Raw genomic sequence first — 13,124 nt, forward strand, 5'->3', positions numbered from 1 at the left:
TGCAGGCTTTTCATAATGAGGTTAAAGGAGCCGATTAAGCTCTGTCCAATTAAATGTGAAAAGAAAGATGATCGACCTTGGAGTTTCCAGTGGGGACCTCGGGAGAGGGGGGAGCACGGGGGTGGGTGGCAGCCCGGGCCTCATTCCCAGCCGTGCTCATGGCTGGACAGTGGCCATGCACAGGCCGTCCGTCCACCATCCTGGCCTCAGTGTCCCCTGATGAAAGAAGAGGTCTACCCTCCAAAGACCCAGAATTCACCAGGTGTGCGCGTCACGTGGGGCTTTCTTCCCTGGACAACCAAATGTCAGCTGAGGTTCAGGTGTGGGCTTTCATTGAAACGGCCAAGGGTCCCAACCTAAGGGCCGGAGACACGGAATTCCATCTGCAGACTCAACGCTCACGGCAAACGTTGCTATCGAGGCTGAACCCAAGTTTACCAACATGCAGAGCCTGGCCCAGAATCCTTCCTCAATCTGAAGCAGGTCTTTCCTTTCACAGAGATGTTTTTCGGTTGGTTCTAAACAGTGACAACTAAAAAGAAACGAGGGAGCCCAAGCAAATTAGAAAGAAGCAGGCAGTCAACCCAGATCACTGACTATTTTCAAATGGACGTGGGTCTTTAATTTTGTTTTTTTAATGGTAAAGTTTTGCACAGCGGACTCACAGGATTCTAGAATGAGGCATTTCCTAGCTCTGCCAAAGAAGACTTGCCCAGCCCCAATGCACTGCCCTCGTACCACACGCATCCCTGGCTCTCCCCTACCCGGAACTGTGCTCACTGACTGTGTATTTTCTCTGCTGAGAGGGAGAAACGAGGCAGACATTCCTACCCGGCTGATGAAAATGATCGTCGATGTCACGGGATGCGAAAATTACGGCATCAAAGGATTGTCTGATGTGGTGAGCACGAATCACTCTGGATCCTTCTCAATGTTTGGAAACCAGGAAGGGAACATCGGCTGAATGATGGGAGAGGGAAGTGGGGCTGCGGGACACAGAAGAGGTTGCCTTGGCGGCTCAAGAGAGGTCAAGTCGTGTCTGGTTGTCCAGTCGCCTCTGGAAGGAAGTGTAAATGTCTCCTGTGCTCGCCAGTGTTGTCCCTCGTACCCAGCTGGCATGGAGCAATTCAGCCCATAGGCACATTCTCCGTCCTCATGAAGCATCGTTTTCGAGAACTCCTTTGCTGGCATGATAGCTGGGCTCACTCTAGCCATGCAGGGAAGCACCTCTGGACTGCAGGCGTTTCGGTGGCCAGTTCCATCACATTCTAACGTGTGTGAAATTCGTCTTGACCACGAATTTAAACACATTCCAATTTCTGGAGTGTCGTATCCACTGTGGGGGGTGGCCTGAGGGAGGGGTCGGCCCTCTAGAGTCTGGATGTCCCAGCGTCGTGCCTTCCCGTGGTCGGTGTCTATGCCCTCACACTGGCCCAGCAACAAGCTTTGGGACGAGGCTGCTTAGAGGAGGGGGGACGGACAGCGGGTCTCAGCTCATCTATTCCCAGCACCAAGCAAACTCCAGCACGTGTCCTGCCTGAAGCTGTGTCTCTTCACCAGCCCTGTGCCTCCTTAATAATAACTCTGTAAACAACGAGGGATAATTCAGACCAGACACTGAATGGGAAATAATTCTGCAGAGCCGCCAGCCCCGTGGTCCCCAATATCGCCCGCATGTGGAGTCTTCCTGGAGCTTTGGAAACAATTCTGATGGAGTCGGTCTGGCCCCAGGGGCCCCTCCATCGCCCTACAGCTGTGCCTCTGGTTTGCTGTGTGACTGGGGCCAGTTCCTTCTGCTTCCTAGACTCACCATCCTCACCTGATGAGGGGCAGGGAAGAGTACTTGACCTTAGGGGTGTTTGTGAAGATAGAACAAGATCACGTGTTTGAAGGATGTCACAAGGAGCTGCAGGTAGATGATGTACTAAGCCGTGGTCGCTAGAGATGCAACTGGGACCAAACACATCCCGGGAACCGCAAGCCACGTGACAGCAGCATCTCTTCACCCGAGGAGGAACAGCTGGACCACCGTCCTCATTCAGGTGGACTGAGGATGCCACACGTGTCCTGGCGCATCTGCGGGGAAGGGGCGCCCACCAAGAGCGCCCGCCTCAGGGGTAACATTCTGGACGTGGGTGCCCAGGCTCGTGATCATTTTCAAGGAGCCAGAGCCCATTTCTGGAAGGCTCCAGAAAGCCTCCAAGTGCTGCTGGGTGAAGAGACGCCGGTCAGCCTCTGTGAGGAGGGACAGGGCTGCCTGGGAACCCTGACCCCAGCCTCCCCAGGAGAGGACCTGCATCTGTTTACACCACGAGAACTTCTGTCTCTCAGTGGCTCAGGGTCCCAGAGAACACTGATGGGACATTGCTGGGAAATCATTTCCTGCACCCAGGCTACACGGGTCACCTGGAATCACAGCCCCCTCAAGCCAGAACGCCCGGGTTGGGTGCTCAGAGCAGCTCTGATGCTGATGCCAAGACAACGTGCTGTGCACCCCTACATGCACACACACCCCGTGTACATACACTGTGTACACAGACACACACCAAGTACACACACACCGTGTACACACACACAGCATGTACACACACACCCCATGTACACACACTGTGCACACGCACACCACGTACACACACACACCACGTACACACACACCCACGCCCCACAGGCAGCTAGCTCATCAGCGCACTGGCAGTGGAGCCCCTACCCTAGTAAAGATACTAAAAAATAGGTGGGAGTTATTCACATCTGCCTGTCAGGCATGAAGCAGTTTTCTATCACTGCAGTATTTTTATCCTTCTAAAAGAAGAACTGGTCTTTTTCACAAGCTTCTAAACCTGCTAGAACAATGAAGAAAAAACATCCTTCTGATTACTTAAATTATGCCAAAAGCACCAATAAGGTTGCCAAATAACCTCCTAGTATCACGTCAACTTCAGTCTGAAATCAACACAGCAGGTCCATTTCTGCACCCAAAGTCGTGTTTTCCTCTAGATGCCAACATTGACCAGATAAGCCCAGCTGCACTCCCTACTCCTCCCCCTTCCCCTCCCCCATCAGTCTCCCCTTGGAGCTGAAAGGGGCTCTTGGTGAGAACAGACAGCCTTATTCTCCAGACCCCTCTTCCCCCCTCTCCAAGAGAGAGCTCAAGGCAAAAAGGACAAAGGTCCATATTCCCAGACACCAGTGACATTTCCTTCTCCCCCACCTGCTTCATCCCCCAATGCCCAAGGGCCAGCTCATCAATGCCTCACTTTTCCTTATTAAGGGGCAAAGCCACACCCGCAGCTCAGACCTCTTCTTGTTTTTCTCACCTTCTGAAATCGAAAGGCGGCTTTTTCGCCGACAATAACAGCAAGAACCAGGTCTGGGAAGCTGGGCTTAAAAATATCAACATGGACGCGACCATAACACGTGAAGGCTTCTGAGTCACGGGGAGGGAGAACCACTCGTGAAATGAGGACATTGTCATTTGTCCCCAAACGGCGCAGATAGCACTTCACCCCCTGCCAACCCCGCTGGATGTTGCAGCAGGAAGTCCACTCTGCCCTCAGCACAGCTGCTCGCTTTGTCAGGCTGTGAACACGGACCCCTGGATTTTAGCAGGCGCTCACGCTCTGGAAGTCGACAGGGCAACAGACAAGGCGGCAAGTTTTCCGGAAGGTTCCCCCGAGGCGCGACTTTAATGGACGTAAAATGGTCCCCTGGGGACTTCCCTGGCGGTCCAGCGGTTAAGACCCCGTGCCCCCAATGCAGGGGGCCTGGGTTCAATCCCTGGTCAGGGAACTAGATCCCGAATGCCGCAACTAAGAGCCGGCACAGCCTAAATAAATAAATATTAAAAAAAAAAAAAACCTCCAGGGACACCCAATCACAGTGGGTCCCCACGTTTTTAAAAAAAAGATGGTCCCCTGACCACAGCTCAGGGATGCTTTCCATCCTTTTGTCCTGAGAGCCTCTCCCCACTTCACCACCCCGCTCTCCCTCATGTTTCGAGGTCCCTGTCAGTCTGCCTGCCCTCCCCCACCCTCCACAAACCCAGTGCCCCCCTAGGTTCCACTTCTGCCCCGACCCCGAGCGGAAGCAGCCTCTCATCCTTCTGCCTGAGTGAGTCTAAGTATTCTGAATTTCGGCGGGCCATGATCACGTCAGCAGGCATCGTGTACAATGATGCTCTGGGTCCGCAAGCACTGGCAAGGAGGCGCACACAACGTCCTCTCACCTCTGATCCCACCACACTGTTGGGAAATCCACCACCTTAAAGTGCGCCCCTGCCACACACAGCTTCTTGCCTGTCCTTCAAAGCCCATTACTCTGCAGACTTGGAGGACAGTGGCACGTCAGGGGCCACTCAGCAGAGTCGCTGAAATGCAATTTCCCTTTCGTGTTCCCCAGAAAAAAGTCATAGCGCCGAGGGTGGCGCCCAGCTCCTCCCAGGCGGGCTCCTGGCCTGGGGACAGTAGGACGCTGGCTGCAAATGCCCGGCGGGTCCCATCAGATGGGGGCCTCCCTCCCTACCAGGATCCAAGGGGCTCTGTGAGAAAACGATACAGTGGGCTGCATCCCAGGCCTTGCCGAGCTGAGCCCGGCACGGTTCTGGCTCACTCCCCACCCGCCGAGGGGGCACCTGCGCATCCCTGGTCTGATCCTGGGACCTGCTCTGGGCACCTGCCCTGACAGGTGCTGTGGTCTCTGCCCCTCGCCCGTGCTCCCGGCTGACATGCCCACGCCGACCCTGGTATCTCCTGCTGGAGCAGTGACCAGACCTTGATTCGGGGCAGAGCGGGCATGCTCCCTGGGGACCAGCTGCCCCCAGGCTGGGCTCTGCATTTAGATACCTTGTCTGCTGCTTCTTGAAGCTCCGGCTACGTATGTCCCCACGTGTCGCTGTCACATGCAGGCGTGTGGGGACTCTGGAAGGCAGAGCACACAGGTGGCAGCCCCAGCACAAAAGTCCCTTCCACTGCTGTGCCCAGGCAGCAGCCCCTGAACCTCGCTCACTGCCGCCACCACCTGGCCTGGGACGACATCTAGAGGTGGCCTTCCCTCCAATGACTTCCCAAACTCCGTTCCCAAAGCGGGTTAAAATCCAAGGTTGCCGGGAGGAGGGAGGAAAGGTCGCCTCCAGCCTGCAGTCACCCAGCCGGGAAGATGCTAAGGTCCCCAAGCAACTCATCTGTGAATAAAGCTTCTCTTGGGACACATTTCAAAGCTGAATGACATCGGAGCCACCTTCTATTAAAGAAAGATCACAGTGCAACACCAACCAGAGGCCACAGACGCTCAAGAAAGGCACAGGTAAGACTCTCGAACAGGACGGCCCAGGAAGTGAGCCAGAGCGCCCCGCACCCAACAGCCGCCCGAGCTCTGTGCCTCTGAGCGCGGCTTCCCAGCCCCGCGGGCCGATTCGCAGTTGGGGGTCTCTATTCCACGAGAGCCGGGATCACTGCTCTGATACAGCAAATGGCTGTACTCCTGGCCCCAAATTCATACTGTGAAAGAGAAAGAGAAAACAAAGCAAAAACCAGCCCGCACACAAAGGCAGGTGCAGAGCACATTGGAAGCGGGGCTTGGCTGGGAACCACCGGGCTTTGGCGCTTCCCCAAATGTTTACGTGAATGACATTTCTCAGAGCCCGGCAGCCCGCAGCTGCCGCGCCTCCAAGTAACCGGGCACAGCTGGAGATGCTCGGCTCAGCCACTGGCTGCTGTGCGGGAGCATTTGGGGGGCAGTTTTAGAAGCAGCAGCTCGGAGAGCTGCTGTGTGTCTACACTGGGGATGTTCAAGAGCTCGGTGACCTGGCTGAAGCTGCCGCCACCTGCTTCGTGAACTTGCCCTGTGTCCCGCGGAGAGAGCACTGCACACGGGGCTGGCTGTGTGCCCGTATGTGTCCTCGATGGGCTCCGGGGACACATCCTGGACCAGTGGGGCTCCTGGGTGGGATGCTGAGCCTCTCAAGGCTCCCTCTGGATGGGGCCACCCCATCTCCCTCCAGGACCAACTCTACGTGCCCCAGCCTGGGGTTCACGGCCTTCCTTCCACAGTACACGTGAGCCCTTCTAGGCCCATCTCCCTTTACCCCCCTTTACCCACTGCCTCAATTTCCCTGCACGCCGGGCTGGTCTGCTTGGGCTCTCCCCAACCCGCCCGTGCTGGTGCACTTCCTCCACTGAGAACATGCCCACCGTCCTCTCTCAACCTTGTCCTACCTGTTCTTCAAACCAGCTCCCTGGCCCCTGAGGAAGACAATGACCTTTATAGGGTGACAACAGCTCAAACCTTAAACCCACCCCTCGAGTACCGTGGGACTCGGGGCAACTTGATGTAGCTCCGTGAGCCTCTGTTTTCTCATCCGTAAATTGGGGATACACATACCTCCTACCACTGGGTGCTGCTGGAAGATGAAATGACACAAGGACTGGGAAGCATTCCATACGTGGTTGGGTCTCAAAGACTGCCCCCCACAAACCTAGAGCAATGGCTTCCTCCTCCAAGCACCTGGGCCATTTTCATCCATTTGCCCAATTTGCCAATTCATCATTTCACCACCCTGAGGGTCAAAATGGGAGGCCTGGAGGCAAACCAGCTGATCCCCTGCCCGCCTCCCTCCTGGGCCAATGACAGAGTCCCCTGGGCCCCAGATTCCTCACCTTCAAGGGAAGGGCGACGTAGCTCTGCCTGGGCTGTAGGTGGGTAAATAAGGCAGCGTGTGCCAGGCGGGGACGGAGCCTGGCCCCGAGTGGGGGCTCATCGCGCTAGTTACTATGATCGACGCTGTGCTGCGATCACGTCTATTGTTGGCAGCAGTGTACTTACTAGCTCTGCCGTGGTTCCCCTTCCCGGCTGTCTGGCAGGTCTCCCCTGGAAGCCCCATCCTCCCAGGTACCTGGAGCAGGCCTTCCACACACCGCTGTCTGTTCCTTGATCTGACTCCTGAACAAATTCCCAAGCCAGCAGTCAGGCATGATAGGAGGAAAGGTACAATTGCAAGAGAGACAAAAAAGCTTGTGCTATCCTCCGTTCCGTGAACACGAGGCATAGAACCGGCCTGGGTTCATGGTACCGTGGGAGAGACCCTGATGCAGACAAGCATGCCTTCTGCTGACACCATGAGTGACCCCAGAGGACCAAGAACAGCCACGGGGGGACCCACGAGCAGGCCAGGAGGAGGCGCTTCTCCTGAACGGCCTTGACTCATTCCCGCGGACGCCCCAGTGCCCATCTTCAGGCGCCACGTCCAAGGAGCGAGCTTGAGTGTAGCTTCTCAATGTCTGAGCGCCACCGCATGCAGCTGCCTGCCCCTGGGGAGCCCGGAGCCACCCTCCCGGTGCAGGACATCCACAGGAACCCCGAGGAGACCAGAGGACGATGCAGCGCCCAGCAGCACGGGGAGGGCGAACTGGGTTTCAAGCTGCCTTCTGTCCGTTTAAATGCTTTCAAAATGTGACCAGAAGGGCCAAACCCCCCCTCCCCCAAGTCCCAGCTCAGCTCCAGCCCCTGCTTTCCCCTGGGAACACGCCTTCAACGGGGCCCTTACAGCACCGGCCAGCAGAGGGACGGGATTCGCCCCAGGAGAACGCCAACCACCCAAACAGAATCATCAGCTCCGGCCAGGCCTCACCCCTCTGTCTTCATTTTGTGTCACGGCCTCCTGTGGTTCCCGGTCACCCAGGCTGACAGTTAGGGTCCCCACCACCCCTGTGTGCACTCACCTCATTTCTGCATGGTCCCATCCCTTCCTTTTTTTAATTTCAGTGCACTTTACATTTACAAGATGATGATGATGACGTGATGACAACTACAGTAGCCGACGCGTATCCAGACGCACTCTATGCCCTGCACCATTCTGCGCTCTCACGCGTATTGACCTTGATTCTCACCACAGCCCTGTGTGGTACAGACTTTAACATCCCCATTTTATAGGTGAGAACATTGAGGCACAGAGAGCTAAAATAACTTTCTTAAGGTACCATGGCTACCAGGTGGAGGGCCAGAACGTAACACCAAGCAGTCGGGCTCTAAGCCCATACTTGACACTATACTAATTCTCTAACGCAGACTGCATGTTTGTGAGGTTTAAAGAAGAAAAATAAATGAAGACACACGCTGGGCCTCTCCTGATCTCAGTCCCCTGCCTCACTCCAGATGTCACCATTGTCTTGAATTGTATTATTCCCTTATTTTTGTCTCTATTGTATCACATTTGTATTTATCCTTAAATAATTTTGGTAAGTTTTGCATGTTTGGGGGACTTATATAAATGGTGTCATAACGTGTGTCTTCCAAGAATTGCTTTTTTCTCCTCTCCACCTTATTTTGTCTGTAAGATTCATTCTTGTTGATGCTACGACCGTGCTCATTTTCTTTCACGCTTCCACACTGTTCCACCGTGGAGTTAACCACCGTTTGTTACCCACGCTTCCTTCGATGAGCATTTGGGTTGTTGTCTCCAGTCTTTCTGCTATTAACGAAAAACACACGACTGCACTGCACACACCTAGGAGGGAAAGTGCTGGGTCACCAAGCGTATGCGTCTTTGACCTGGCTTCATAAAGCCAGATATGTTTTCCGGGGCTGCACCCCTCCACACCCCCGGAAGAGAGGAGTGGTCTGGAAGAGGACGCTCCCTCTACGTCCCCACCAACGCTCCGCAGTGAGGTTCTTTGTCAAAATGTTGATCCCTTCTTTTCTTCTGTAGTCGTCTCCTGGAGCTGCCGCAATAAGTTACCCCAAAGTTTGCAGCTTAAAGCAACAGAAATGTATCCTCTCACAGCCTGGAGGCCAGAAGTTTGAAATCAAGCTGTGAGCGGGGCCGCACTACCTCCAAAGGCTCGAGGGCAGGGTCCTTCCTGCCTCTTCCACCTCCGGTGGCTCCGTGGCCCCCTGGCTGGTGGCCGCATCTTCAATTTCTGCCCATCTTCACCTGCCTTCTGCCCTGTGTCCTTGTGTCTTTTAGCTCAGAGTGTCCCTTTCTCTCCTAAGACCTTGTCCTTGGATTTCAAGTCCACCCTAATCCAGGATGATCTCACCTGCAGATCCTTAACTTAATGAATCTGCCAACACCCTTATTCCCAGTAAGGTCCCGTTTACAGGATCCAGGGTTAGAACAGAGACTCATCATTTTTCAAGGTCACCATTCAACCCACTACCCCGTTGTCACTGTGGGTGAAGAATGTCACCTGCCACATGAGTAAACAAAGGATGCTGTGGCCATGAAGCCAACAGCCATTGCAGGCGACCCCAACCTTGCATCCTGAGGGGACTCAGGATGGGAAAGCACAGGATGCTGGCCCCAGATAGCTACGGTGCCTATGCAAGGAATGATTTCCATGAGCCCAGACTCTAGCATCTTCCCGTACATAGAAAAGCGCTAAATGCGTTAACTTGAGATGTCTGGTTTTCTTTGATTATCAGTAATCTTTTGATGGTCCAACTACCTGTTGCAAAACCTCCTCTATATCCTGGCTCCCCCCAGCCTCTCTGGAGCCATCTGGGAGGCTGCCTCCTAGGCAGGCATGAGTCCTCAGAAAGTTCACCAAATAATCAACTCTCAGCCTTTAGGTTGTGCGTTTTTTTTCAGTCAACATCACACTCGAGTCCAAGATCTTCACCCGAATTGTGGTGAAACACCCTTTATGGGCCTCCAGCCTCTCTCCTCCAGGCACCCTGCACCCTGATCAGGCAGCCTCCGGAAAGCCCATTTCCATCACCAGGTACCACTGACCTCTCCCAGCACCAAATCTCAACTCCACAGCCAAGCCCTCAGCAGGGTCCTTCCTTGTGGCTCCCACCCGCCTTCTGTTTTAAAGGGGCTTCCTGCCAGCCGTGCTGGGCTGCCTCTGCTCCCCCTGGACATTCTGTCCCCAGCCCCCTCTTCCCCACCAACTGCATCTGTGTCCTGTCTTCCCAGGTCATCCAAGTCCCCCCTCCCAACGCCCAGAGACCTTCTCCGTGCCAAAGAGAAACTCATCGAGGGCCATGGTTCATCCACTTTTTCCTCCCCAACACTTAGCAAAAGTACTTTGCTTATAACAGATAATTAAAATAAAAACGTGTTGAATGACAAACAGATGCTTAATCCCGCAGAATGAAATGGAAAAAAAATTCAAATATTTTCTACCTTGAAAATTACTCAGATTGAAAAAGAAGCAAACGCAACAAGAAGTAGGAAGAGGCTCAGCTAGAAATTGCTTCTTGAGGGTTTATAATCCCTCGCATTCTTACCTTAGACGTTCATGACTAATTTGAAGTACAAGGTTTCCCCAGTGCCATTGTAACACCAGAGTCAAGGCTACAGCTTGGTGGCCCTGTTGTAATTGTAGGTGTTTGATTTTTTTTGATTTATCCTAATCTGGTTACATGAGGCTTTAGTATTGACAGGAGAATCATCAATATTTCACTTTCTCACTCCGAACAAAATAAATACATGTATATAAGACACAAATTTAGACGTGGCAGTAATAGGACTTGATCTCAAAAGCTGGTTTATCTTAAACCCCAAATCTCTCAACCTGCGACTTGGTTTTCTGATCTCTAAAATGAGAAGACTGAACTACAGGAATCTTTCACGGCTTTTCCTAACTTAAAAAAATACTCATATATAAATATAATCACCCATGAATGTATTTATATATACAAGCACAAATATATGCACATGCTCTTGTATCGTGAAGTTACATTTGTTCCTTTCTGCAAAGGCAAATTATGAAAAAGAAACTAAAAGGCTCATGGAGTTGTACTTCATCCCTTCACGTCAGTGAGGAAAAGCCGTGCTGACTTCTCCTTTAGCCAAAGCAGCTCTGTTTACTCTTTTTGCACTGGACCGAGCTTCGTTTATGAAAATATTCATTCACAGGCAAATTATTAGAACAGCTTCATTGTTTTTGCCAGTATCTTAGGTGAAAAATGTCTCGATAGTAATCATTCCTTTTAAAAGCTATCTTATATCCATTGATGACTATGTTTCCCCTCGAGCAGCAGCCTCTAAAACTCCCCATATTAATTCCTCTGAAGTGCTTGGATGGCAAATTCAGTTCCTGCCACCTCCCAAGTCTGGAGGCTGACAGCTGAGCCAGTGAGCTGCCCAGAGGTGGGAGCTACTTGGTGGGACGGTGACCTCCTGCCCCCTGGGCATTTGCTCCTATTCCCCCTCCCAGAGCTGTTACCTCCTCCGGTGACAGGTGTCCCACTGCCCTGGGCTCTCTGGGATGTTCCTGCCCAGGGTTGCTGTCCCTGATTTTATTCCGGGACATTTTGTGGAAGAGACGCAGGCAAGGTGTCTCCTGCTGCCCCACCAGCACTTTCCCCACCTTGCGCCCCGTCTGCCAGTCGTCAGAGCTCCAAGACACTCAGATGTGGAGGTGCCTTTGAGAAAGGGGGTGCTCAGAAACAGACGGGAACTGCTGGATCGCCTGGCTTCCCCCAGAGTTTGGTCAGTGAGCTTAGTTGCCACCCAACGGGCCTCCCCTCCCCTGAGCCACTCTTGTCCTTGCCCTGACGGGACATCCGCCCGCCTGGCCAGCCACTCCCTCTCCCCGGATCTCTCCGTGCCTCCCTCCCACGAGGGGACCCGGCTTGTCTTTGCTTCTGCTTTGCCATCTGTCCTGTCCCCTGGCTGCCCATCTCATCTGTGCCGGACTGCAGGATGTGTGGCCCAGCTTACAAGTGAGAGGACCCCACTGTCCACGAGAGCGCCTCGTCCGGGCAATGTCACTGTCGTGAAGCAAATCAGGACGAAGGTGTCCTGCTTCCCTCACTGGGTAATCCCTTTATCTGGCCCGAATGCCTAAAGTCAACTGGAGAAAAAAGCAATTTCCGGTGTCTTTATAATTTTTATGACTACAAAAACCCCAGACCAACGTCTCCCTTATGAATCAGGCTTATACACAAACCAACAGAATGGCTCAAGCTTTTACATAAACCCCTTTTTCTTTGGTTCTTCCATCTATGGACTTTCAAAAGTCTTCTGATTCTGGGGCTTCCCTGGTGGTGCAGTGGTTAAGAATCCGCCTGCCAATTCAGGGGACACAGGTTCGAGCTCTGACATGGGAAGATCCCACATGCCGCAGAGCAACTAAGCCCGTGCGCCACAATTACTAGGGCTGCACTCTAGAGCCCTCAAGCCACAACTACTGAGCCCATGTGCCACAACTACTGAAGCCCGCACGCCTAGAGCCTGTGCTATGCAACAAGAGAAGCCGCCGCAATGAGAAGCACGCGCCCAGCAACTGAGAGTAGCTCCCGCTCGCCGCAACTAGAGAAAGCCTGCGCGCAGCAATGAAGACCCAGTGCAGCCAGAAAAAAAAAAAAAGTCTTCTGACCCTGAAGTCGGCTTCAGACTACACCCTCCGGTACAAAGCACAGGGCGTCTGGAATTCACTGGAGGAGGCCCAGGGGCAGCCCCGGAGGACACACTCCAGAAAGTCAGCTGCTAGGATGGGGCTGAATTTCAGGAGGCACCTGAAGGGCAGAGCTGGGCCAGTGACTGGGCGATTCGGGACCTGCTAGGCATGGGGTAGTCTTCCTTGGAGGTCACCCTCCACAAGCGAGTCGGGAAACGATGGCGCCCACATTTCTGGTTTCTCCTCCCCCTCCCGGAATGACTCTCTCTGAACCTGAAGTTCCTCCAGCAGGTTTGGGGTTTTCTCTGCCTAAGGTCACCACCCCCAAAAGGGAAGGTGCTTCCCCAGAGGTGCAGGTCACAGTCATCTCTCAGCGGGTGTTTTCCAAGCTTTTCGTAGAGTCGGTTGTTTTTGTGTCGGGGGAACGGACTTCCTGGAAAAAGGCCCTCGCTTCAGCACAGAGGCAAGAAGGCTTCCGATCACCGAGCTCACGCTCCGACCACTAGGACACCTCCGTGCTCCAAGCAGAATTTTTAAAATTCATGAATTACTATCCCTGCATTTCAGAATCTGCCATCTGGGAGACGAGGAAGAGGCTCCAGTTCTTTGCCAGAAGGAGAGTGGGGATCCCAAGGTACGGCAATGCCATCCATCAGACTGTGGGTACCCGGTGCGTGAGAGGACAGACTTCGGAGGCCTTTCGGATGTGCCGATTGATTGGCAAATCAGTGACAACATGCGGCGAGCCGCCTCCGACCAGCAGAATGACGAGTCGCCACACGC

The 13,124-nt window shown here is 53.6% G+C and overlaps 1 protein-coding gene across 3 annotated transcripts in view; it reads right to left on the bottom strand.

Moving 5' to 3' along the window:
• The window catches only part of ABCG1 (ATP binding cassette subfamily G member 1), a 60,490-nt gene that overhangs the window by 25,104 nt on the left and 22,262 nt on the right, over positions 1-13,124 (bottom strand). Inside the window, exon 1 of one of the 3 annotated variants that reach the window (XM_027090699.1) lies at positions 832-2,561. The exons of the other annotated variants lie outside the window; for them this stretch is intronic. The gene's annotated coding sequence lies outside the window, so the exon portion shown is untranslated. Of the gene's footprint in view, positions 1-831; positions 2,562-13,124 lie in introns of those variants that run through there. 3 annotated transcript variants of the gene reach the window in all.

This window comes from Aethalodelphis obliquidens, unplaced genomic scaffold (assembly GCF_003676395.1).
Source record: "Aethalodelphis obliquidens isolate GAN/ISIS:26980383/991018 unplaced genomic scaffold, ASM367639v1 scaffold1, whole genome shotgun sequence".
Classification (NCBI taxonomy): domain Eukaryota; kingdom Metazoa; phylum Chordata; class Mammalia; order Artiodactyla; family Delphinidae; genus Aethalodelphis; species Aethalodelphis obliquidens.